Raw genomic sequence first — 27703 nt, forward strand, 5'->3', positions numbered from 1 at the left:
TAGAACCTGAATTTCTTCATAATCCATGAACAATGAGTTCCTTAAATAACTCCATAGACCAAGGAGTGCTACGAAAGAAGTTCCAATATCTTTGCCCAAAGAAAATTCCTAAAACAAGGGGAACTCTGCAAGACAATTTTCACACAAAGTGCCCCCCAAAAATCAGAATACTAAAGAAAGCCATTTGTCCTTAGAAGTAACAGAAAATATATCTTTAAAACAAATATCTGAAAAAAATCTATAAACAAGGATTGCTCACAAACACACTGTAGAGCAAGGAAAGCCCAAAGTAACTCAAAAGACCCAAGAACAAATACAAAATATCATAATTTACTTTAAGGAGATACTTTCAACCAGGCCGTATTACCGCCTAACGAAAACAGGTCGAGGAAAAATTTAAATCACTTGATCCAAAAGTGTCCCTTTCAAAGCTGTCTGCTAGAGTGGCATAAAAATCCTGAAAACTTAAAAAGCCTTAAACTTTGCAAACCCAAGTATGGAGAATGTTCGGAACTGATATGGGAAGATCATAACCATTTACATAATGTAATCAAAAATGTTTAAAAATAATTAAAAAAAAAATCACAAAGAAAAAAATACAGATATACTGGTTTCCTTAGAGTGAATATCACAGGAAACCAACATGAGAAATTAGTGCCATTATCAAGAACTACTTTAAAAGCTGCTCATGAATGGCAGAGGCAAGGGGCAGTGACACTGCCTCAGCTAGCAGGACAATGCACTAAAGACTGACCATATATACAAACGATCAGCACCCAAGAACCCTCTCCACCAAAATTAGAACTAGGGAGGGCCAAACAATGGCTGCTGATGACTCAGCAGGTAGACCTATAGGCTCCCCATCCTTAGCTCAAGAGGATGGTGAGGTTGTAGATACTACAAGAACTATCGATCTTGAGCGGGACTTGAACACTAGTCCAGCAGTTAGCCAGGCAGTGAAGTTTCCAATTCAATTCTCCAGATATCTAGAAATATTCTAAATTCAGTTTCAATAATTTCCCCCAAATAACCATTGGAACAAAATTATTTAAACCATTCCTTAAAAAGGAGACAACCAGGAAGATTTCAGGACACCTGAGATGTAAAGGAAACTATGCTGCAAAATCATTACATCTTTGAATGAGATTCATATTTTCCATATAAAAAACAATAAACCTGCTATGAAAAGAGAAACCTGTTTCAGGACTTGATTATTAATACATTTTCAAGATAAATAACCTTTGAATTTTGTATAAAGCCTTAACTGCTTAAAAACACTATCATTTCTAACTCATCAAAACCATCAACAATTAACCAATGATAAAATATCAGACTTCAGCAAGATCCATGAAAACACTGCAGAAGACTTTTGTTAAAGTATCCAACTACATATTCTGGACAGAACCTTCAAATATAATCAGTTACTAACAACATGAACTTGATAGCTTAGCAAATTTACCACCGTACATAGAAACCAGTCAGCTAACATGAGTTAAGAATTATGATCTAACCAAATACTGTATTTCATGTGAGATTCTGCAGATTATTCAACATAAAGACCAAGTTTCACATCAATCAAGAGCAGAAAAAGTGGAACTAAATATACTGCGGCTGAAACTTGATTTTTCACAAAAAAGCCAAAGGCCTCCAACTGAGAAAATAACCCAGTGTGACTTAAGGAAATAAGGAAACGGGTAGAATAGCGTGCTCGAGTGTAGCCTCAAGCAGGAGAACTCTAACTCAAGACAGAAGAAGATCATGGTACAAAGATTATGGCACTACCCAAGACCAGAGAACAATGGTTTGATTTTTGAGTGTCCTCCTCCTAGAAGAGCTGCTTATCATAGCTAAAGTCTCTCTTCTACCATTACCAAATGGAAAGAAGCTACTGAACAAGTGGAAAGTAGAAAGAAGAAAATAGCCAATGAACAAATGAAAAGTAGCCACTGAACAATTACAGTGCAGTAGTTAACCCCGTGAGTGAAGAAGAATTTTTTGGTTATCTTTGATGTAAGAGAAAAGAAGAAAATGCATAAAATATAGGCCATACCACATGGCATATGTGCAGGCAAAGGAAAAAGGAACTGTAACCAGAGAGGGATCCAATGTGGTACTATCTGGCCAGTCAAAGGAACCCAGTAACTCGCTGGTGCCTTGACCAGTCTACTACCTACAGAAGGGAGACTCCCACCTTGAAGAAAACATTGTTGAGAATCCCACCAATCAAGTGGTTCCATCTGATTCTTGATACATAGAATAGAAACTAATCTATCCCTGTATTGGTTGAAACAAAACTAAAAAGGTCTTATTTTGAATTGAGCATGAGGAATGCACGTCTCTAAAGATGCCTTAGTTCCTAAGAGACTCATCCCCTTATGTTGTGGACAGAACTTTTGTTTTCTTGAACTCTTTGGTCACAAGATCATTCTGAATTTTGTTCTCCAACACAAAGCCCAAATAAAGAACCCAATAAGAAGGAATCAACACAATTTCTTGAAACTTACTAAAATTAGTCTTAATAGCAAATTCAATAGAACTTTCTGATAATGAAAAAGGGATTCCAAACTGTTGTTGAAACCTAACCAATATCGATAATATCAATAGCTAAGTTACAACCCTAGTTGGAAAATCAGGATGCAATAAATGCAAGGGCCTCAGGAAATAAAGTCCACTGAAGGAATAAAATAAGGAATACCATGGTACAGAGGCTATGAGAGCAATGGTTTGATTTTGGAGTGTCCTCCTCCTAGAAGAGCTGCTTACCATAGCTAAAGCGTCTCTTTTATCCTTACCAATTGGAAATTAGCCACTTAGCCAACCTACTGCCTACAACATGATGTGTTCTAATTGAAGACACAGCTTAGTGACCTACAAATATTTACAGAATAAGAAGGCCTAGTGGAAAGTAAGGATTGAAACGAAACCTTATAAAATCATAAGCTAAAACACAGGGTAAAACACCCGGAATTGTTAATTAGCTTTTGAATCTATCAGCCTTTGTCTAATATCCACAGGAACCCCAAAGAGAAAGTTATCATAGAAAAACTATGAATAATAGAATTCAATGTATAAAAAGGATTTTCTCCCGAAGGACCTCACCTGATTGAGAAAATGGTCACCAAATAAACTTTAGGGCACAACAGTATATCAGGTAAAGTTAGGTTTAAATATTTTAACTTAATATATCATTTTAAAAACATACATTATACAGATTGTTGACCTAAAGATCCCAAAATGATTGTTTGCAAAAAAATAGCCATTAAACAAGTGCCATGTTAAATGTGTTTTCTGATTGATAATAGTACTATGATCAAGTATTTGTATCCTTCTAAATGCTACATAGAAATTATAGCTATAAACTATCCGGAAATACAAATTCAAGTAGCATAAAATCGTAATCCCAAATGTGCTTAGTAGAACGGCAAACTTACAAGCATTGTCGCCAAATCAAATTAGAATTAAAACATACACAACTCAATATCACATAACCTTGTTCTACGGTCCCGATAAAAAGTATTAACCAACATTCTTATACCTTGTATAGATACGAAAAAATATTATTAAGTAAAATTTTCAATTGATGACAATACATTAGTGAAAGTGAGATTTAATATTGAGGCTTCTGGTAAATTTAGTATGACACGAGATAGCAAAAGACTGAGATGGTGACTAAAGTTATTGAAGTTGTGATTCAGTGGTATTCTAAGTTGCAAATATAGTATAACATAATCTTACACTTTGTTCTTTGTTGAAATTTCCCCCCCCCCAAAAAAAAAAAAAAAAAAAAAAAACCTGACAGAAACACTTACGATAGCTAAGACATAATCAGTATAATGTAAAATGAGAACTGTATGGTAAAGACAGCAACAGATTTTAAGATTTATAGAAAAATATTAAGTTTTGCAGTTGAATTCTAACAGCTAAATTTAACAGATTAATTAGGCAATATCAAGGTACTTAGAGCCTCACATTCTAAACATATCTACACAAGAATTTTGAAAATTGTTAAATCTCCCCATATTTAAAACCATGGTATTTTTTTCATGAAGTCACATATCTTAATTTCCACTTGCAAGTTTTTTGTTATCAATGGACATCAATTTTCTTGTGATTCTGCCGTTAGTCATTTGTTAATCTCAAGCAAGCAACCAACTGTATCCTGAAAAAAAAATACTTTATGAATAACTCCTCTTACAATTTAGGACAAATAGGAAGCTTTGATAGGCAAACAAACATGACAAATTCGTAGATAATTTGTATTTTTCCTAACCATACAAACCTTAGCTATTTAAATAGGCTAGCTACCCCTCCCCCCTCACACACCGGTGAACTAGTTCACTTTGCTTAGAGGTAGGACTTATCCCAGGGACCAGGGCTGGCGGGCAAGTTTGATTAAATAGCTAAGGTTTGTATGGTTAGGAAAATACAAATTATCTACGAATTTGTCATTTGTTCCGTAACCGAAATACAAACCACGCTATTTAAATAGGGTGACTTAACCCTTAGGAAGGGTGGTAAGTCCCAGCCTTTGGCTTTTTGCCTGGGGACTCAGTATCTGAGTAAGTAGAACTCAAGAAAAGGAGTCCCTGCACCTCGAAAGTACCTTGCTCTGCAAGGATCGCGGCCTACGTAAGCTTGTGTGTGAAGGAATGAAGTGTGACTCGTCCTAGGAAGTTGACCTGGAGTCCTTTAGATGGAATTCTAGGTTAGGACGTTCCCAATACCACCTCGTAAGGGTATGGGGGACGCGACAGTATTATCTTAATACTAGGAACACAAGGAAGCATGGTTTACCTGCAGTGGTTTGAGGTCAGCTGTGCAAAGAACCCAGGATGCTGCTTTCCCCATGAGAGGGGAGGATGAAGAAAAGAATAAGGGCCAGGCATACCTTTTCATTCATGCCGACTAAAACCGGGTAACAATACCCTCAACCTTCTGCTACTTGTCCATTAAGGAGCCTGAGGTTTAGACCAGCTGTTGTGCAGCCACCACAGGGCCGATAGAGAATGTATCGAGCCTCCTGTGGGTCACGTCTTGCAGGTAGTGGGCTGTGAATGTCGTTTGACGCTTCCAAACCCCTGCTTATAGAACCTGCGTCACTGAGTAGTTTCTCTTGAAGGCCAGGGACGTAGTGATGCCCCTGACATCATGTGCTCTAGGGCGACGGGACGGAGGAGGGTCTGGATTCAGGGAATGGTGGATGACCCTGCGAATCCACGCTAAGATAGTGTTCTTCGTGACCCTCCTCTTCGTCCTTCCTGTGCTCACAAACAATGCTTGCACTCGAGGACGAACTGCAGCTGTTCTTTTAAGATAGAGCTTCAGACTCCTTACTGGGCACAGTAGGAGATGGTCTGGCTCATCTGTTACAGAACGGAGATTCAAAATCCGGAAGGAGTCGAACCGGGGGTCCGGCACTCCTGGATTTTGAGTCTTAGCTACAAACTCAGGGACGAACCTGAACATTACCTCCCCCCATGGGCGATGTCATACGAGAGACCATGAAGTTCGCTGACTCGCTTGGCCGAGGCCAAAGCAAGTAGGAACATCGTCTTCCAAGTCAGGTGGCGATCAGAAGCCTGGCGTAATGGTTCGAACGGAGGTCTCTTAAGAGCCCTGAGGACTCGAACCACGTTCTATGGAGGAGGTCTCACTTCCGACTGAGGGCAGGTAAGTTCATAACTTCGTATGAGTAAAGAAAGTTTTGGTGAGGAGGAAATGTCCATCCCTTTTAGCCTGAAGGCAAGACTTAAGGCTGAGCGATAGCCTTTCACTGCCGAGACTGAAAGGCGCATTTCTTCCCGCAAATACACAAGAAACTCCGCTATTGCTGGAATAGTGGCATCGAGAGGAGAAACTCCGCTATTGCTGGAATAGTGGCATCGAGAGGAGGCTCTCCACTTCGCCTGGTAGACTCCTGCGGGTGACTTTCGCAGGTGTCGAGACATCCTTTCCGCAACTTGTTGCGAAAAGCCTCTCTCTGAGAGGAGATGCTGGATAGTCTCCAGGTGTGAAGATGTAGGGATGCTACGGCTTTGTGGAAGATGTTGGCGTGTGGTTGTTTAAGTAGCTCGTGTCGAGGAGGGAGTTTTTTCGGGAGTTCCGTCAGGAGCTGCAGAAGGTCCGGGAACCACTATGCATGATGCAATAGCGGAGCTATTAAGGTCATAGACAGGTTGACCGATATTCTGGCCTTGTTGAGCAACCTTCTCATCAGACAGAACGGGGGGAAAGGCGTACACGTCGATGTTGTCCCACCGTTGTTGGAAGGCATCTTGCCAGAGTGCCTTGGGGTCCGGGACTGGGGAGCAGTACAGCGGGAGCTTGAAATTCAAGGCTGTCGCGAACAGATCCACCATCGGGGAACCCCACAAAGTCAGGACTTTGTTGGCTACTAGAGGATTCGAAGACCACTCGGTACTCACTATCTGGGATGCTCTGCTCAGACTGTCGGCGAGCACATTCCTTTTGCCCGGAATGAAGCGAGCCCATAGTGGAATCGAGTGGACTTCGGTCCATCTCAGTATCTCTACTGCAAGATGGGATAGCTGTTGTGAAAAGGTACCTCCCTGCTTGTTGATGTAAGTCACTACCGTGGTGATGTCACTCATCACCCCCACGGAGTGACCCGCCAGGTACTGTCGGAACTGTTGAAGAGCCAAATAGACGGCCTTCATCTCTAGCAGGTTTATGTGGAGGCACTTTTCTGATTCTGACCGTAGGCATGAGGTCCTGTAGTTCAGAACATGGGACCCCCAACCTTCTTTTGAGGCATCCGAGAACAGCATCAAATCCGGAGGGAGGACGAGAAGAGCCACTCCCTTTCGGAGGTTTTCGTCTGTCACCCGCCATTGAAGGTCCGTCCGTTCCGCAGGACCCATAGGGACCAAAATGTCCAGGGAATCGTGACCTTGATTCCACCGGGACTTGAGCTGCCATTGCAGGGATCTCATCCTGAGGCGCCCATTTGGAACTAGACGTGCCAGAGAGGAAAGGTGACCGAGGAGACGTAACCAAGATTGGGCTGGGAGTTCTTCTCGTCTGAGGAAAGGATCTGCGACCCTCCTCAGCCTTGCTATCCTGTCGTCTGATGGAAAGGCTTTGTGGAGATTAGTGTCCAAGATCATGCCTAGATATACCAGTCGTTAAGATGGAAGCAGAGAAGACTTCTCGAGATTTACCATGATTCCTAGATCTTGGCAAAGTCCCAGAAGCTTGTCTCGGTGTCGAAGAAGGGTCGACTCCGAGACTGCCAGGATCAGCCAGTCGTCCAGATAACGGAGTAGACGAATGCGGGTCCTGTGTGCCCACGAAGAGATCAGGGTGGAAACTCTGGTAAAAACCTGAGGTGCTGTGGAGAGACCAAAACACAGCACCTTGAACAGGTAGATTTTGTTGTCTAGGCTGAATCTTAAATACTTCCTTGAAGACCGATGGATTGGGATCTAGAAGTACGCGTCCTTCAGATCCAGTGTACACATGAAGTCTTGTGGTCTCACTGCAAGTCTGACCGTGTCTGCTGTCTCCATGCTGAACGGAGTTTGTTTGACAAACCTGTTCAGAGCTGAGAGGTCGATGACTGGTCTCCTGCCTCCAGACGCCTTCTTTACAAGAAAGAGTCGACTGAAGAAGCCTGGGGACCCCTCGACGACCTCTTGGAGAGCATCCTTCTTTAGCATGGTCTCGACTTCTGCCTGTAGGGCTAGCCCCTTTGCCGATCCCATGGCATAGGAGCTCAACGACACTGGATTCGCTGTCAGGGGAGGAAGATATGTTATGAACGGGACGCGATATCCTTGACTGATTACAGAAACCGTCACGGAATCAGCCCCGAGTTGCTGCCACCTGATTGCGCAACTTTGTAGGTATCCCCCCACTGGTGGACATGCAGGGGGATTGCCAATCCTAGCGTTTGCGGCCTCGGCTGCTCCCCCTAGCATTCTTGCCTCCCCTGGAGGACTTCTTGCCTCTCTTGTCTTTGACAGGAAAGGGCTGCTGTTTGGACACCGTTGTCTTCGCTGCCGCTGCCGGTTTCGTCGTCTTGGACTGGCGAGGTTGTTGTTGAGTGCTGGAGGTTTGTAGGGCTTCGATGTGAGAGCCCTTTGGAGGAGAGAATCCTGATTGGATTTCCTCCACCTCTCAGCTACCTGTTCCACATCCTTGGGCTCAAACAGGCTCTTTCCCATAAGGGAAGAGTGTCTGAGCTTGCTGACTTCGACGGTTGAGACCTTCGAATGGAACCTCTCTACCACCGCATCACGTCGTTTCAAGATCGAATTGGCCCACAAGTTCGAGACTTGGTGGGCCAGAAACTCAATGGTGCGGGTGCCCGAGAGGAGGAAGGTCTCCAGGGCCTTCCTAGTGCTTTCCTTGGACAGCTCCTCGGATCGCAAAACCATGCCCAGAGACCCCAACCAGACATCCAGCTACGAAGTAGCCTGCATGGCTCACTTCGCAACCTTCTCCTGGTTTAGGACCTCTGTCGCCGAGAAAGTCACTTGCCGGCTAGAGAGTCTATCAAGAAGAACTCCCTTGGTAAGGTCTTCCACAGAGTGGTGCAACGGAAGAGCTAAACAAGACTCCTCCATGATCTCAAAATACCTCCTCTGGTGGACATGAGGAGGCGGGAGGAGCTTGTTGCCAGCAGTGGAACGGCTGGAGGAGGCGAGCTCGGAGAGCTGGCCCTCAACCTTATCCCTGGCACTCTTAACCCCTTGGGACCAGGGCAGAGCCGCACTGGCCTTAGTGGGTTTCTGAGTGCCAAAGACTCGGTCCAGGACCGTGTCCTTGCCCTCACGAGGAGGAATCTCCGGGTCCGGAAACTTGTTGAGATTCCTCATCAGAGTCAAGACCTGCTAGAAGGCATGCTCTGACTCTTGCTGCTCTCCCCCTGGAGAACCGGCAGCGAAGTCTCCTGTCCCCAAAAGGCTCTTCTTGGGGGGACACGTGGACGTTCTTCGCGGGTCTCATTGGCTCTGGTTGAATCCTGGAAGAAGACTTCGGGATGGTCTTCGAGTCCTTCGGTTCCCTCCTAGGAGGGATACAGGACTCCAGCAACGAAGTCTGAGGGCTCTTCTCCGCCCCAACACGGGACGATTCTCCTGCTCAAGGTGGGGTTGCTCCCATTGGTGAGGTGGGAGAAGGTCTCAACTCGGAAGACTCCCCTTAGGACGGAAAAACCTCGTCCACAGGGGATGGAGAAAACGTCTGCGGGTGGGAAGGAGCCTTCCTGACGGACTTCTTGGGAGCCAGCTTGACCCGAGGAGAAGTCACCACGATCTCTACTCCTCTCTTCCTCTTCAGTGGGGTCGGAGCTGCCCTTGGTTTGGGTCCCAAATCAGAGAAGGCAGGCTTAACAGCCTGGACGACAGCTCTGATAAGGGACTCAAACCATGGCTGCTTACTGACAGACGCAGTGAAGACGACCTAGTTGCTCTCGTTCCTGACAACTCGTTTGGTAGCTCGCGTTGCGAAACCCGGTGGGAATCGCGCTTGGGCTCGCGCAAGGGAATAATCCCAGGTTCGCGCGCGGGCGAACGTTCGTGCACGTGCCCGGGCGCACGGAGATAGAGGCGCGGGAGGGCGTGGGCGCGCGGAGATGGAGGCGCGGAAGGGCGTGGGCGCGCGGGCGAGTGCTAGCGAGCAGGTGTGCGACTGCGTACAGGTGACGGTGCGCGTGGGCCCGTAGATGATCTATGACGAGCAGGCTTGTGGGCGCGATTGCGTGCTGGGGAGTGATGGCGCGCAGGAGATGATGCGCGTGTGCGCGCAGGAGACTGATGGCGCGCAGGTGCGCGGTCTGGTGAAGACAGAGGGCGCGCAGAAGGACCAGCAAGCGTGGAAGCGCGAGAAGGAGACTGCTCGTGGGCGTGCAGGATCTCGGAAGCCTCTGGAAGGGCGCACGGTAGGGACTGGAACCTGTGCGCGCGAAGGTGACTGCGTGCAATGGTGCGCAGGCAAGGGCTGACGGGTGGGCGAGTTCCGAGGGCGCGCAGGAGATCGCTGGCAAGAAGGCAAGGGGCGAGTCTTCTTTCCTGTGCTCAGATCCGGAGATCGAGGGCGCGCAGGCGAGTGATGGTGCGCAGGTGCCCGCTGGCGAGCAGGAGGAGAGCGCTGGCGAGCTGGAGATTGTGGGCGAGCAGGAGATCGTGGGCGAGCAGGAGAGCGTGGGCGCGCCTAGCGTGTAACAGGATCAGGGGGGGAGGGTGAAGACGACCTAGCTGCTCTCGTTCCTGACAACTCGTTCGGTAGCTCGCGTTGCGAAACCCGGTGGGAATCGCGCTTGGGCTCGCGCAAGGGAATACTCCCAGGTTCGCGCGCGGGCAAACGTTCGCGCGGAGATGAAGGCGCGGGAGGGGGTGGGTGCGCGGGCGAGTGCTGGCGAGCAGGAGAATGATGGTGCACAGGCGAGCGATGGCGCGCAGGGCGTGCAGGTGTGCGACTGCGAACAGGTGATGGTGCGCGTGGGCGCGTAGATGATCTACGGCGAGCAGGCTCGTGAGCGCGATTGCGTGCTGGGGAATGATGGCGCACAGGAGACTGATGGCGCGCAGGTGCGTGGTCTGGTGAAGACAGAGGGCGCGCAGAAGGACCAGCAAGCGTGGAAGCGCGAGGAGGAGACTGCTCGTGGGCGCGCAGGATCTCGGAAGGCTCTGGAAGGGCGCACGGTAGGGACTGGAACCTGTGCGCGCGAAGGTGACTGCGTGCAATGGTGTGCAGGCAAGGGCTGACGGGTGGGCGAGTTCCGAGGGCGCGCAGGAGATTGCTGGCGAGAAGGCGAGGGGCGAGTCTTCTTTCCTGTGCTCAGATCCGGAGATCGAGGGCGCGCAGGCGAGCAGGAGGAGCGCGCTGGCGAGCTGGAGATTGTGGGCGAGCAGGAGATCGTGTAACAGGATCGGGGGGAGGGGGTGAAGACGATCTAGCTGCTCTTATTCCTGACAACTCGTTCGGTAGCTCGCGTTGCGAAACCCGGTGGGAATAGCGCTTGGGCTCACGCGAGGGAAAAATCCCAGGTTCGCGTGCGGGCGCGCGGAGATGAAGGCGCGGGAGGGCGTGGGTGCGCGGGCGAGTGCTGGCGAGCAGGAGAATGATGGTGCACAGGCGAGCGATGGCGCGCAGGGCGTGCAGGTGTGCGACTGCGCACAGGTGATGGTGCGCGTGGGCGCGTAGATGATCTACGGCGAGCAGGCTCGTGGGCGCGATTGCGTGCTGGGGAGTGATGGCACGCAGGAGATGGTGCGCGTGTGCACGCAGGAGATGGTGCGCGTGTGCGCGCAGGAGACTGATGGCGCACAGGTGCGTGGTCTGGTGAAGACAGAGGGCGCGCAGAAGTACCAGCAAGCGTGGAAGAGCGAGGAGGAGACTGCTCGTGGGCGCGCAGGATCTCGGAAGGCTCTGGAAGGGCGCACGGTAGGGACTGGAACCTGTGTGCACGACGGTGACTGCGTGCGATGGTGCGCAAGCGAGGGCTGACGGGTGGGCGAGTTCCGAGGGCGCGCAGGAGATCGCTGGCGAGAAGGCGAGGGGCGAGTCTTCTTTCCTGTGCTCAGATCCGGAGATCGAGAGCGCGCAGGCAAGCAGGAGGAGCGCGCTGGCGACCTGGAGATTGTGGGCGAGCAGGAGATCGTGGGCGCGCGCGGCGCGTAACAGGATCGGGGGGGGGGGGGTGAAGACGACCTAGCTGCTCTCGTTCCTGACAACTCGTTCTGTAGTTCGCGTTGCGAAACCCGGTGGGAATCGCACTTGGGCTCAAACGAGGGAATAATCCCAGGTTCGCGCGCGGGCGAACGTTCGCGCACGTGCGCGGGCGCGCGGAGATGGAGGCGCGGGAGGGCGTGGGCGCACGGGCGAGTGCTGGCGAGCAGGAGAATGATGGTGCACAGGCGAGCGATGGCGCGCAGAGTGTGCAGGTGTTGCGACTGCGCACAGGTGACGGTGCGCGTGGGCGCGTAGATGATCCACGGCGAGCAGGCTCGTGGGCGCGATTGCGTGCTGGGGAGTGATGGCGCGCAGGAGATGGTGCACGTGTGCGCTCAGGAGACTGATGGCGCTCAGGTGCGCGGTCTGGTGAAGACAGAGGGCGCGCAGAAGGACCAGCAAGCGTGGAAGCGCGAGGAGGAGACTGCTCGTGGGCGCGCAGAATCTCGGAAGCCTCTGGAAGGGCGCACGGTAGGGACTGGAACCTGTGAGTTCAAAGGTGACTGCATGCCATAGTGCGCAGGCGAGGGCTGACGGGTGGGCGAGTTGCGAGGGCGCGCAGGAGATCGCTGGCGAGAAGGCGAGGGGCGAGTCTTCTTTCCTGTGCTCAGATCCGGAGATCGAGGGCGCGCAGGCAAGCGATGGCGCGCGCTGGCGAGCAGGAGGAGAGCGCTGGCGAGCTGGAGATTGTGGGCGAGCAGGAGATCGTGGGCGCGCGTGGCGCGTAACAGGATCAGGGCGTGCAGTTGTGCGCTGGCGAATAGGAGATCGCTGGTGCGCAGGAGAGCGCTGGCGCGCAGGTGAGCGCTGACGAGCAGGAGATCGGTGAGAGCGCTGGTGAGTCGACTCTGCAGCAGGAACTCGCTGGCGCGTTGTCCCTGGCATAGGATGTCTCTGGGTCGAATTGCACGCAGGAGAGCGTGGGCACAGGAGATACCTGGCACTTAAGGGACTTGCCCACATTGTGAGCAAGCCCCTTTTGCCCCGAAGGGACCCGTGCCCGTTTGAAAACGGGGTGCGTGGGCGCCCACAGCATGTCAGCTGCCAGGAACGGAGAAGGAAGGTCAGCAGGTCTGGCAGGCGGAGGAGATCGCGAACAATCTGCAGAGAGGTCCAGTGATGCAGCTGCAACGGTCAAAGCACGGTGAGGAGGATCCTCTGCGGGGGACTGCAAAGGCGAGGAGCCGAAAAGGCGCCTCCTAACTCCCTTGTGGGGAGAAGGAAGGCCTCTACGGCGAAGAGGAAGACGAGCCTTGCGTCGGATACGTCCTCTGGGGGCATCAGGAACACCATCGTCAGTCCTCCAAAGATGAGTCTGTTAGTGAACTCCCCCGAGGGGGAGAAACACCAGCAGGAGAGACCGTTGGACTTGACCCCTCCCTCGAAGGATGTTCGGGGAGGGGAACCAAGCCTTCAGCAACATCAGCACCCAAGGCAGAGGTTTGACCCAACTCGCCGGAAGCCTCTGCCACAACAACGTCGACGATAGACAGAGGGTCAACCTCCGCTATCACCGGCGACTGTTTGACAGCTGCTCCCAACTGCAACTGGATAAGGTCAAACAGGGCTTCCCTAGAGGGCAAACCCTTAAGCCCCAAGGAAGCCAAAAGCTGCAATAAATCATCATTAGCAACATTCATAGATGAATCCTCCCCCGGAGGAGGAGGAGGAGCTGCCTCGCTATGAGAGGCAACTCCCTCTCCCGAACCCCGAGGTCGGTCAACACAAGTACGGCCTACGCTGCCACTCGACGGCCTCTCGGGAGAGACCGATCGAGTGGGAGCTTCGGAGGAGGTTTGGGCAACAAAAGAAGAGTCCTTGGAGATATCCTTTTTCAAGGAGATCCTTGAAGGAGAAAGATCCCGCTTGGACTTCTTCTTTCGGCGCCAGGAAAACCTCTCCAACTGGGAGCTAGACCACTCCTTACACTCACAACAAACTTTATCCTTATCACACCGTTGGCCCTTGCAGAACGGACACAAGGTGTGAGGGTCCGTCTCGACCGCCGACATATATGTCCCACAAGGGCGGTCTGGTAATCCGAGCATTTCCGCATGATAAAGAGAGAGGCCAACTTCCAAACACACAACTGAAAGGAAAAACAAAAAAGATTATGGCTGTCAATACGAAAGGGTGAGAGCAGACACGTCTGTTCATCACCCGAGCCAGAAGCAAAGTGGACTAGTTCACCGGTGTGTGAGGGGGAAGGGGTAGCTAGCTACTCCTCCCATAACCCCTCGCTAACTAGCAAGGGGGTAGTAAACCCTCGTTAAAAATTTAATGGCTCGTCATTTCAGCTACGCCGAAAGTAATACCCTATTTAAATAGCGTGGTTTGTATTTCGGTTACGGAACAAATATAAAATAACATATATATAAAAATGGCTATTAGATGAGATTACAGCAAAAAAGAAAATAAAAAACATTTAGCTTTTCATAGCCCCTCTTTCATGAAAACCCATAGAAATAAACATACATGCATTTAATAAGTTCAATTTATGAAAATGTTTTAACATGTGATCTAAATGAATAATATAGATTTTATATGAACAAAATAGATTCAATTCCTGAGTTTGCTAGAAATAATGATCTTAGATTTAAACTAGCTTTAACAGATGGAAATTAGGGTATTAATCATCATTATCATCTTCTCTTCCTACGTCTATTGACACAAAGGGCCTCGATTAGGTTTTGCCAGTCGTCTCGATCTTGAGATTACTCAAGTGCCATATGTGGATGAGATCATGATGAGGGGTAGATGGAGATCGTTTGGGCATGCTCTTCGCACTCTCCAAGAGAGATTAGTTCACCAAATGTTCAGCTGGGTTCCATAAGTCACTAGAAGAGTTGGAAGACCCAGACCTACATGGCTGAGGACTATGAAGCGCGAAGTAGGAGATGATGAATGGAGATGTATTAAATTAAAAGGGTATTAATATTATGCACAAAATTGTCTGAAAATTATAAGGAACATTACAAGTAATTGAAAGAGTAACATTTAGAATATTTGTAAACCTGACATCTCAATATGGAAGCAATTGATTTATTTATATTTATGAATTAATTATTATATCCTCAATTATTCTTTTTTATTTTTTTTAAATTGACTAACATGCATTAGCAAAATTTTCACTTTACAAAAAATCAAGTTATATAAATGTTAAATTTCAATTTTCAACTGATTTGTTTATGTAAGACTTATGTACATAATGAAAACTTTCAAAAGATGACAAATTCGTACATTATTTGTATTTTTCCTAACTATACAAACCTTAGCTACTTAATAGGAGTACAGTATTACTTTCGGCGTAGCTGAATTTACGAGCCATTAATTTTTAACGAGGGTTAACTACCCACACCGCTAGTTAGCAGGGGTAGGGAGGGTAGCTTGCTACCGCTCCCCCTCACACACCTGTGATTGAGCTCACTTTGCTTGGAGGTAGGACTTTAAGAGGTATAGGGCTGGCGGGCAAGTTTGGTTAAATAGCTAAGGTTTGTATAGTTAGGAAAAAAACAAATTATCTATGAATTTGTCATTTGTTCCGTAACTATATAATAGGGGTGACTCACCCATTAGGTAGGGTGGGCGTCCCATCCAGTCTGGCTTTTTGGCTTTGCCCGGGGGCTCCTTATCTGTGTGTGTTAGCACTCAAGAAATAAGGAGCCCCTGCACCTCGCTAAAACCTTGCTAAGCAAGGTTTGCGGCCTACGCAAGCTGTGTGTAAAGGTATGTAGAAGTGTGACTCGTCCTAGAAAGTTGTTCCGAAGTTCTTTAGATGGAAAACTGTGCACTAGGACTTTCCCAATACCACCTCATCAGGGTATTGGGAAGTAACAGTATTAATCTTAATACTAGGAACACAAGGGAGCATCGTTTACCTGTAGTGGTTTGAGGTCAGCTATGCAGAGAACTCAGTATGCTGCTTTCCCCAAGAGAGGGGATGATGAAGAAGAGAATAAGGGCCAGTCAAACCTTTTCATTCATGCAGACTAAAACCGGGTAACAATGCCCTCAACCTTCTGCTACTTGTCCAATAAGGAGCTTGAGGTTTTAAACATGCTGTTGTGCAGCCACCACAGGACCGATAGAAAAAGTATTGAGTCTCCTGTGGGTCACGTCTTGCAGGTAGTGGGATGTGAACGTGTTATGACGTTTCCACACCCCAGCTTGAAGAACCTGTATTACTGAATAATTTCTTTTGAATGCCAGGGACATAGCTATGCCCCTGACATCATGTGCTTTGGGGCGACGTGACGGAGGAGGGTCTGGATTCAGTGCAAGGTCAATGACCCTGCAAATTCATGCAGAGATGGTGTTCTTGGTGACCCTCCTCTTAGTCCTTCCAGTGCGGACGAATAGTGCTGGCACATGAGGACGGGCTGCGGCTGTTCTCTTGAGGTACAGCCTCAAGCTCTTTACTGGGCATAGTAAGAGATGGTCTGGGTCATCTGTTACAGTACGGAGACTAGAAATCCGGAAAGAGTCGAATCGAGGATCCGCTACTTCCGGGTTCTGAGTCTTATCAATAAACTCAGGGACGAAGCTGAATGTTACCATTCCCCATCCCCTTGAATGGGCGATGTCATATGAGAGACCATGAAGTTCGCTGACTCACTTGGCCGAGGCCAAAGCTAGCAGGAACACTGTCTTCCAAGTAAGGTGGCGATCTGTTGCCTGGCGTAATGATTCATAGGGAGGTCTCTTAAGAGACCTGGGAACTCGAACCACGTTCCATGGGGGAGGTCTCACTTCCGACTGGGGGCAGGTAACTTCATAACTCCGTATGAGTAGAGAAAGTTTTGGCGATGAAGAAATGTCCATTCCTTTCAGTCTGAAGGCGAGGCTTAAGGCTGAGCGATAGCCTTTCACTGCCGAGACTGAAAGGTGCATTTCTTCACGCAAATACACGAGAAACTTCGCTATTGCTGGAATAGTGGCATCAAGTGGAGAGATATCCCTTCCACGACACCAACCAAAGAAGACTTTCCACTTTGCATGGTAGACTGCTGCTGATGATTTCCGCAGATGTCCAGACATCCTAATCACAACTTGTTGCGAAAATCCTCTGTCAGAGAGGAAATGCTGGATAGACTCCAGGCGTGAAGTCGTAGCGAAGCTACGGCTTCAAGGAAGATGTTGGCGTGTGGTTGTTTGAGTAGATTGTGTCGTGGAGGGAGTTCTCTTGGAGGCTCCGTTAGGAGTTGCAGAAGGTCCGAGAACCATTCTGCGTGATGCCATAGCGGAGCTATGAGGGTCATTGAAAGATTGACCGATGTTCTGGTCTTGTTGAGTACCCTCCTCATCAGACAGAACGGGGGAAAGGCGTAAATGTCGATATTGTCCCACCATTGTTGGAAAGCCTCTTGCCAGAGACCCTTGGGGTCTGGGACTGGGGAACAGTACAGCGGGAGCTTGAAGTTCAGGGCCGTTGCGAAAAGGTCCACAGTAGGAGAATCCCACAAAGTCAGGATTTTGATGATCCAAAGACCACTCAGTACTCACTATCTGAGATGCTCTGCTCAGATTGTTGGCGAGCACATTCCTTTTGCCTGGAATGAAGCGTGCCGATAGTGGTATCGAGTGGATTTCGGTCCACCTCAGTATCTCTACTACTAGATGGGATAGTTGCTGCGAAAAAGTACCTCCTTGTTTGTTGATGTAGGCCACTACTGTGGTGTTGTCGCTCATCACCACCACAGAGTGACTGGCCAGGTACTGTTGGAATTGTTGAAGGGCCAGAAAGATGGCCTTCATCTCTAGGAGATTTATGTGGAGGTACTTTTCTGACTCAGACCAGAGGTAGTCGACGCGGATTCTTCACGAGAGACCACAGCTGTGATTTCTCGTGCCGAAGCCGGGACTCTCACTTCCCCGTTCAAGAGCGGTTCAACTCGAGTCTGAACAGCAGCTCGGGGGACTGAGGACCCCGTTACCGTGCTCTAGGAGACAATACCTGCACCCTCGAGCGCAGTTGTCGTGCATTGAGGCCTTGCGTGAGATTCGCCGTGAACAATCCCATGAGCGCATTGAACACGGGAATCTCTCGCGTCACCCTCATCCTCCGGAGGAGAAGAGGTGTCTCGGGGTACCATGTCCCTTCGACTGCGACTGGCCTTCCTGGCCCTCTTCGCTTTCCTCTTCTTCTCCTTCCTCTTTCTCCTTGGGGGGAGAAGAGTCAGAGTCGGAAGATGAAGGTGAAGACGAGGAGAGAGAGGAGGAGGAACTATGAGAGGAATATCGCCCACGCTTCCTCTTCTTGTGCCCCCTCCGAGGTACTGGAACGGTGGTCAAGGCAACAGCAGATGACACTGGATGAGGATGAACAAATGTATCTTCAGCTAAAATCAAAGTAGAGGGTGCACTGAATCTCTGCTTTAAAGCCGTAGGAGATACCTGAGCCATGTCCGTAGGAAGAGCCATGGTCGGTGAATGGGGTGAACCTGAAAAACATCTTGTATCAGCAGGAGTTTTAGCAGATTTTAATTTTAAATGACTTGCAGGCGAAGCTGTAAAGGGTTTGCCAGCAATCGTTAACGAAATCTCAGTGTTTAAAACATTACTCTCCCTTGTTTTAACGGGGAGTCCTGCAGTTATTTTACCCTTGGAAAAGTTTTGTATTTTCCCAAGAACAAATGCTTTATCAGGTACATGGTCAACAACAACAGGGGCATTAGGGAACATGGGAGTCGATAAAGTTACAAACTCAGTTACATTCATGTGTTCATCAACAATCGGATCATTCAAATGACGTTCAAGTTCGTCCACCATATATAAAAAGCGTTTTTATAAATTCAAGTCAGGCTTACTTGATAATCCAAGAGACGCCCAAAGTTCCCCCATCTTACCGGGATAAGTGTCGTCATCGGCATCAGATGGTCCAACAATCTGTCGGGTGCCCCTCGTGATCGGCGAAGTAGCGGGAGCGCTAAAGTTACCCGCTCCCCCGGTGAAACCCGAGAAATCCCCGACAGGCTGTGAATCCGGGCTTCCCAACATGGCGGCGAGGATTCACACTCACGGCAAGGAGAACCTTGATAGCAAGGTTTTTCCCTTCCTGTCGATCAGAGCGTGTGCAGGTCTACAGAAGGTGACGAAAGTCACCTACTGCAACGCCTGCCACGGCCTGCACAACATCGCATCTTACAAGTAACTTTCTCCTCCATAACAATCACACAATCACTAGTACACAAGCACAAGAGAAGGCAAAGGGCTGCAGCGTAGAGAGCGGAGCGTAGCACAACCATCCACGTTGAGCCAAAGCGAGTGAATGGGGAAAGCAGGCTGGCGGTGGGGGGAAGGGCGGGAGCTAAGCTTCGCCCCATACCGCCAGCCAATCAATCAGCACAACTGCATGGTTTTCGTTCTCTTGGGCTGTTGCTGAAGCGAATTCCTTTATTAAATGATTACGAGGTTTGTATATCTCGTCGGAACAAAAGACCTTTTGAGAATTGACCTTTCGAGAAATATTTGCATACCTGAAATGACGTGGTAGTATACAGACATAAAACTAGTAATGTATAGAAATGACAAAATCTATGACCATTTCACCTAAAAATAATTTGAGAACAATCTCACTTCGAGAAGTTATGTAATACTTGACTTTTTTCAGATAGTACTGTATACTCTCAACATTATGAACTACCTTCTATAAATATTTATTACCTATTCTGTAACCCAAATGAGGTGCAAATGTAAAAAAGAATCTTAAATAATGAAAATTTTTAACTTATCTTTAAACTGATGAGTTATATATTACAGCCTCCATCCCTGTTATCAGCTGTGATTTAGATATGAATAATTTAATCTTCTACCCTCAGCGTTCCTCTAGCTTCCATCTCCTTCCGATATTATTAGGGGAATCGGGTTGCCCACAAGAAAGTTTTTATTTACTGGCCTAGGTTTTTGTATTTCAAATGTGCAGTATACAAACGCTTCTGAAAGAAAAGTAAAAACGGATTTTGAGCGAAGCGAAAAATCTATTTTTGGGTAAGATGGCCATGTCGTCCTGATGGAAGTTCCTTAAAGGCAGCTTCCTAGGGTATATTACAACTACGGCGATATTCCCAGAGAATTTACCTAAAGGTACCCAGAATTCTAACTCCTGGAGCGAGTATCCCTAAAAAAGACCTTAGGGATATCGTAAATATCAGTGGACGTATTCTTGACACGCCTCATAGCAATCTATACCCCGAATAGAGTTAACACTTCGTAGGGGTCAAATGGCAAGAAAACGAAAACGATAAGAAAGGGGGGAGCCGTTCGTAAGGCATCTCTCCTCCCCGTTTCGTAAGCGTGCCCTGCGCCGCTCGCGGCGCCATCTGTATTCCATGTAGCGATACACGAGGTGCTACAGATACTGTATGTAGGGAGGGGTCCTACAACCCTTTTCTTTTTTTTTTTTTTTTTTTTTTTTTGAAAAGGGACAGGGCGGGTCCATCAGGACGACATGGCCATCTTACCCAAAAATAGATTTTTCGCTTCGCTCAAAATCCGTTTTTTGGGCTCAAGCCATGTCGTCCTGATGGAAGTATAAAAGAGCATTACTGTATCTGTGGATTCTCAATACGTGCCGTACTCCTCAGGAATGTTTCTTAGTCAACTCGACTGAAAGACCTAAGATGTTACCGTTATACATCTTTTCACTAATCATAAGCCATGAAAGCGCTTCCTGCCCCCTACAGGGAGGAGTCCTACTAGACTCTAGAAACGAACGAAGAGTACATATACCTATGTATGAATCACTCGCCAGCCAGTACAATATAGTGGTCTCACTCTATATGAAGTAAAGCATAGTCTTTACGGAACTACAGCATCCAAGGGAAAAAATCCCGACCAGCACCCTGGTCGAAGTAAAATTAGACAAAAAGGTTATATCTGCGTAGGATTAAACTTGCTGCCGCCACCGTCCTCAGAGAGGGGTGGAACCCTTTATGCTAAGGAAAGTATAAACCAGTGCAATAAGGCTTGCATTAAGGAATAGGCTATTATAGATATCCCCGATTAATATACATAAGCTAAATGCTCAATAATTAACATGAAATCAATATAGGTGAAGGAGACGCAAGGTTCCCGAGAACAAGTTTATTGAGTAACAATAAATAGACATGGTTACCACAAATATATACATCTGATAGGTGGATGACCAACAATTTACACAAGTACCGTAGTGCATGGATGTATGGTTATCTGAAAGAAAACAATCAGGTCACTTGTCGCATACCAAGGTATCAAAGTTAACGTCCATGTTACTATCCACTGACATTAGCGTTAGCAACGCTCGGCACCCTGTCTGTACTTGTGCTACCATCACCATAATGCTGGAACAGTCACTGTGGGCTCCCAGAGCCTTCACTACTAGTTATATCAACGCATGTAACTCTACACTCACCCAAGAATCAAAGTCCCAAATAATTCCACTGTTCCTCGCAGAGTTAAACAGCAGGGTTAACGACGCAACCAACTGCTACCACAGACCTCTTTAGCTGCTCCACTTGCTTAGCATAGTGGCGAAAGAATACCCTGGAAGACTTCCAGCCAGTGTATGAACGAAGGTGTTCAAAATCCATAAAGTTAAAGAAGTTTAAGGATGAAGCAACTTTCCTCGGATTATGACCTGCAGGTGAACTGTCAGGATCCGCTCTGCGAATAAAATATGTAATTTTCGCCCTAAGCTGATTTAAAGATAAATTCGAGCCCGATGTTTCTCCTCTGAATAGTTGGCCCCCATGGAAGTCTGAAGTTCTACGAAGATAGACCTTTAGGCATTCTACGGGACATAGAGATGCATCTTCTTTCAGAGGGCAGATTCTCCAGGGACCCCACCTGTTGGTGGGCAACTCGTTCTTAGCGAGAAACGTAGGGTCCGGAAACAGGTTCAGTTCTCCCCCATCCAGGAACTGAACCCGGCCCTCCTCTCTCGAGAGGGCCACAATCTCACTAACTCTGGCCCCAGAAGCAAGGGCAAAAAGGAAGATCACTTTTTGAGTCAGGTCCTTCAATGCGCACTCCTCATTATCCAGTAATGAGGAAAAATGAAGGACTTTGTCTAACGACCACGAAATAGGCTTTGGAGGAGCTGATGGTCTAAGCCTAGCACAGGCCTTCGGAATCTTATTAAACATCTCGTTAGCGAGGTCTACCTGGAAGGCATATAGAATGGGTCTTGTCAGAGCTGACTTACATGTAGAAATCGTGTTAGCCGCCAGCCCCTGTCCGTGGAGGTGGATGAAGAAGGATAGGCAGAACTCCGTAGAGATCTCTTGCGGGTTCTTGTCTTTGACAAAGGCTACCCATTTCTTCCATGCTGATTCGTACTGCCTTCTAGTAGACTTACACTTATATTCTTCCAGGAAGTCGATGCTATCTTTCGAGATTCCGAACCGTTTCTTCACCGCTAGGGAGAGAAAATCATGAGCTGCAGGGTCCGGGTTTTCTGTAATGAAGCGTAGACAGTCGACTTCTAGACTTGCTGGGACAGAACTGGGTCCGGGAGTGGTAGAAACTCTAGTCGTAGTTCCAGAGCTAGAGGGAACCATACACTGTTCGGCCACTTGTGGGCCACTATTGCTGCTACTCCCTTGAAGGATCTCAGTTTGTTGAGGACCCTCAACATCAGATTGTGAGGGGGAAACAGGTAGATCCTGGACCATCTGTTCCAATCGAGGGACATCGCATCTACTGCTTCCGCCAAGGGGTCCACGTATGGGGACACATATCTCGGCAGCTTCTTGTTGTCCTTCGTCGCGAAGAGGTCTATCTGCAGTTCTGGGACTTGTCTCAAGATGAAGGAGAATGATCCTGCGTCTAGGGACCATTCCGACTCTATCGGTGTAACCCTGGATAGAGCGTCCGCGGTCACATTCCGGACTCCTTGAAGGTGAACTGCTGACAGGTGCCACTTCTTCTTCTCCGCCAGTCGAAATATGGCTAACATTACCTGGTTGAGAGGTGGAGATCTCGATCCCCGCCGATTCAGACATTTCACTACCACCTCGCTGTCCAGTACCAACCTTACATGGATCGAGTGACGTGGGGATACTTTCTTCAGGGTAAGAAGCACTGTCATAGCTTCTAGAAAGTTTATGTGAAAAGTCCCAAATAGCTTGGACCAGGTCCCTTGCACTTTTTTCCGATGGGAGTGACCCCCCCCCCACCCTACCTTTGAGGCGTCTGTGTGGATTGTCACTGGTTGAAGAGGTAGTGACCTCTTTAGACGACTGGCTTGAGACCACGGTCTGAGAAGAGAACGTAGCCGAAGTGGGACCGGTCTCTTCAAGTCCCTTCGCTCTTTCGATGCAAAGGTTCTCCAGACTCCCGCTGCATCTTTTAGCTGTGCTCTTAGCACTGGGTCTGTTACTGATGCGAACTGAAGAGAGCCCAAAACCCTCTCTTGTTCGCGTCTTGATATCCTCTCGGAACCTAGAAGTCTCCTGACAGACCCCGCTATCTCCTTCCTTTTCGACATCGGAATGGAAAAACGGTGTGACACTAGATCCCAGTGAATTCCCAACCACTGGAACCTCTGAGCTGGAGAAAGACGAGACTTCTTTCTGTTGATCATGAAACCTAGATATTCCAGGAACTGAATCACTTGTAGGGAAGCCTGCAAGCATTCCGCTCTGGATGCTGCCCACACCAACCAATCGTCCAGGTAGGCTACTACCTGGAACCCTTTTAGGCATAACTGTTTGAGCGCTGCGCTCGCAAGCTTCGTAAAGATCCTTGGGGCTATGTTTAGCCCGAAGGGCATCGCTCTGAAAGCATAAAGTTTTTGTTGTAGCTTGAATCCTAGGTAGGGGGAGAGACGGCGACTTATTGGAACGTGCCAATATGCGTCTGACAAATCGATGGAGACGGTATATGCCCTCTTGGGCAGTAAGGCCCTTATGTGTTGTAACGTTAACATCTTGAACTTGTGGTTCACTATGAACTTGTTGAGTGGTGACAAGTCCAGAATGACTCTGAGTTTCCCCGAGTCTTTCTTGGGAACACAAAACAGCCTCCCTTGAAACTTGATGGACTTTACCCTCCGGATCACCTTTTTCTCCAACAGATCTTGGATGTACTCCTCCAAAACGGGGGTGGAGTGTTGGAAAAATTGAGGGCACTGGGGCGGAGTACTGTACCAACTCCAACCCAGTCCATTTTTGAGCAGGCTGTGGGCCCAGGGATCGAAGGTCCAGCGATCCCGGAAATACTGTAGTCTCCCACCTACCGGCGACACTTCACTTTGACTGCCCTGCAGTCTTGCCTCCCTGGCCGCGACCACCTCTGAATCCTCGTCCCCTAGAGGGGCGTCTCGCCGAACCTCTGGCTGCACCTCTGGGCTTTGCTCGAAACGTGGTCGATTGCCCTTCGAACACTGGATTGAATGCCGGGGATGCTGATGACACGGCTTGGGGTACCCATTGGAAGGTGGTCGGGGTCTGGGCTACCAGTTGTGGTACCGGAGGCAAAGCTGGCTGCTGCTGCTGCTGTCTTTGTGGTCTGAAAGGCTTGGCTGGACGGGAGGAAAACCTCGATTTCTTCGCCTTTCCTTTCGACTGAGGGCCCTCATCAGGAGAAGACTTCCTCTTAAGGGACAGGCCCCACTTAAGGAGAAGATTACGGTTCTCAGTGGCTGCCTTGTCCACCACCTCTTTGACCACTTCGTTGGGAAAGAGATCTTTACCCCAGATGCTAGATGAAATGAGCCTCTTGGGTTCATGCCTCACTGTGGCCGAGGCGAAAACAAACTCTCTACAGGCCCTCCTCGCTTTGACAAAGCAATAGAGGTCCTTAGTCACCGTGGCCAGATGGATCTTGGCCATTACCATGAACATCTCAGGCATCTTGGGGTCGCTAGCCATTGTCTCCATGTTAGTCTGGAGAGACATCGAGGCTGCCAGGCGCTCCTTTGTGTCCAATTCCCTCCGTAGGAGGAATTCCGACAACTTGGGAAGGTTTTCGCCAAACTGCTGACCTGCAATGTCGGCGTCCAACTTCCCAACCGAGAAAGTGAGGTGCACCTCCTTCCAGTCCTTATTATCCAGCGGCAAGGCCAACGACAGTGGTTTGCATTCCTCCAGAGATGGACACGGTTTGCCAGCTTCAACCGCCTTCAAGACGGCCGCGAACCCTTTCTGCATAAAGGGGAAGGCCCTAGCCGGGGAGGATACAAAGGAGGGGTGCTTCTTACTCAGAGCAGCAACTTTAGAGTTTGAGAACCCCCTCTCCTTCAATGCAGCTGTTAGGGTAGCTTGAGCCTTGGAGTGATCCAGGATGATCACCTCCTTCGGTTCCGTCTCCTCCTTAGAGGCCGGCTCCTTCTTCAGACGGACATAACAGTCCGGGTAGGCCCCTCTACTGGGCCAGAATTCCACCTCCTCAAGGGGAACTGAGCCAAGTTTCTCCGACATGACGATCTTCCCGATCGTCATCGGCATGTGCTCGGCATATCTCCACGGGTTGGCATCCGAGCACAGAGGAAGGTCCTTCACGTTGAGCTTCTTTGGAGGTCCACGTGATGCTGTGATCTTCTGCATCTGGAGCTCCAAAGTAGCGGCCTTCTGATTATTCTCCCTCTGCATCTGTTGGATCATACCAACGATGGAAGAGAGAGCCTGTCCCAGCTCTGCTGGAAGAGCGGACGAGGTAGAGGGGATAGGTTCAGGGATCTGAACCGGAACGTCTGAAGGGACGGGAACCTCTTCCTCCACGGCAATAGGATCTTGATCCTCCTCCTCACCCTCTGCGAGGAGACCCTGTTCCGCACGATCGGACAAGTCAGACATCTTGTCATCCAACTGGATGTCCTGCATGGCATCCGCAACATCCTCCTCGACTGGGATCTGGACGAGAGGGATCTCCGGCCGAGGCTGGGGAACAACAGCGTCAGTGGAAGCTTTGGGAAAAAGGTATGCCCTCATCTTCTCATTAAGAAGATAAGGTCCAGTGGTGTTCTTCTGAAAACCCCTTACCCATAAGCGGAGCTTCTCCCTCGCTGCATCCCTTGACTCCGCCGACCTAGGGGATTCAAAAGCCTCTGATAGTAGGTTAGTACATACTGCACATACCTGCGGATCCCAGTAGCGATGGTCATCATTGGAGGCTGCGCAAGCCGCGTGCCTCCTACACGAGACATGTCCGCAAAAGTTCTTGCTGCGGACATTGCAGAAGACACTATCACACTTCGGATGCTCCTCCTGTAAAAGAAGAAAAATTTCCATGAATATCAAGTGAATTTCAATTCACATGTAAAAATGAGTATTCACAAAGAATAAGGGAAAGACACCTACTTGTGAAACCCACACAATCACCTGTGGAAGCCCACCAGCCAAAAGTCACGTAGTTAGTCTTTACTAGAATAACCAGAGATCATATTTCCCAAGGAAATTAGGTGTAGCTCACACCTAAGGTAAAATTTTACCATTCTGGCCAGGGATGAAAAGAATTCTCTTTTTATCCTTGTAAGGCGACACCAAGTGATTGCACAAAGTAACACAAGTAAGTTAGAAAAGAGAGTGTTGTAACCTACTATATCATGGTCTCCCTTGGTTGAATACACCACTCAAGAAAGAACTGATACAGTACATGAGGGTGGTGTGCCGGCCGGCTATTGCCGGTCAGTAACCCCCCCCCCCTTTTTTTCCAAAGGTAGATCTCAAGTACACAACTCCAGATCACCCCTATTGGGGAGAACTCCAGATCCCATGCCTGAACCGGCCGGCAGTGGTTGCCGGTCCACAGCCACCCGGGTAGCACTGTGTTGCCGGCCATCACTCTTAGTGGCCGGCTAACTGGGCAGTGTAGCAGGCCAGCCGGCAGCGGTAAGCAAACCCTGCCGGCTGGCCTCCACACCAGGTAGCGCTCGGCTGCCGGCCGCCACTCATAGTGGCCGGCAGATGAGCAAGAGACCGGCCGGCAAAGGTATATAACCACCGCCGACCGACAGCAAGAGAACTGGAGAACACCCCCCCCCCCCAACGGCGGCCGGCCTGTAGGCCGGCAGACGGCAAGGACAACACATAAGAAGACAACAGAATGAGTGCCGGGCTAGGAGGCTATGAGCCTCTGTGCCCGGCACCCGAAAGAGTGCCGAGAGGAAGGGGAGACACTAAGTCAGGCTTCCTAACCGCTGCTTACTGAATCTACAGACGGCAGCGGTGGAGGGACCAAGAAAGGACCGGGCAGCACTCAAAAGAAAGGGTCTCTGCCGGTCGGCACACTCTGCCGGCCGACAGGGGACCACGTCAGTTCCCCATCCTAACCTAGGCTAGGTACGGATGCGGACGACTGACACAAAGGAAACGGGAAAAATAGAAGGGAAGGACAGAGGGTCCTATCCAACCTTGCCTTGGTTAAGGGTCATTCCCAACTAAGAGAGCTCCTCTCAGCCAGAGAAAACCCGAGAGGGAGGCCGGCACTACTGGCTGCCTCCCTAAAACCAAGGCAAGGAAGGAATTGCTATTCCAGAAAGGGAACATATCCCGAATCCAGAACGGCAAAGAGGACAAGTCTGAGGGGTCACCGAGCGAAGGGATCACTACTGGAACCCAACAAGGTGATCCAAGGGGGATAAACCCCTTATGCCAGTGTCAGTCAGCAAGGGAGACTCTGCCCCACGCTAGACCAACCCGGACTCAGACTAATACACTGTTGTACTGTCCCCCTCTGAACCAATTCAGTTGGAACAGGAAGGTACAGTACTACTCCAGCATAGATATATTTGAAATTTAATTCAAATAAACCACTAGAGTTAAGCCTAAGGCTTAAACAGAGGGAAAGGGTTTGCCCCTTCCCCGAAGAGAAGGGAGCAAACGGGGAAACAGATAATATTATAATGACCTAAGACAACCTAGCCTAGGCAATAAGAGAATCGATTACCTAATTCACCGAAACTCACTCCAATACTATCTTGGAAAGTACTCGAAAAGGGCTTATATGTATAACGTTGCCTAACGCTTAAAGCAATATAAAATCACACTTGGAAGACTAATTATCATGCAGGAAGTACACGGGCCAACAG

At 48.9% G+C, this 27703-nt stretch overlaps 1 long non-coding RNA gene across 2 annotated transcripts in view; it reads right to left on the bottom strand.

Moving 5' to 3' along the window:
* Positions 1–3911: 3911 nt before the first annotated feature.
* LOC137650672 (uncharacterized) overlaps positions 3912–27703 on the bottom strand; it is a 133813-nt gene continuing 110021 nt past the window's right edge. The window contains exon 3 of one of the 2 annotated variants that reach the window (XR_011046039.1): positions 3912–4159. This is a non-coding gene — a long non-coding RNA (uncharacterized lncRNA). Of the gene's footprint in view, positions 4160–19391; positions 19632–27703 lie in introns of those variants that run through there. The other variant, XR_011046038.1, reaches the window with a different exon arrangement.

This window comes from Palaemon carinicauda, chromosome 12, assembly GCF_036898095.1.
Source record: "Palaemon carinicauda isolate YSFRI2023 chromosome 12, ASM3689809v2, whole genome shotgun sequence".
Classification (NCBI taxonomy): Eukaryota; Metazoa; Arthropoda; class Malacostraca; order Decapoda; family Palaemonidae; genus Palaemon; species Palaemon carinicauda.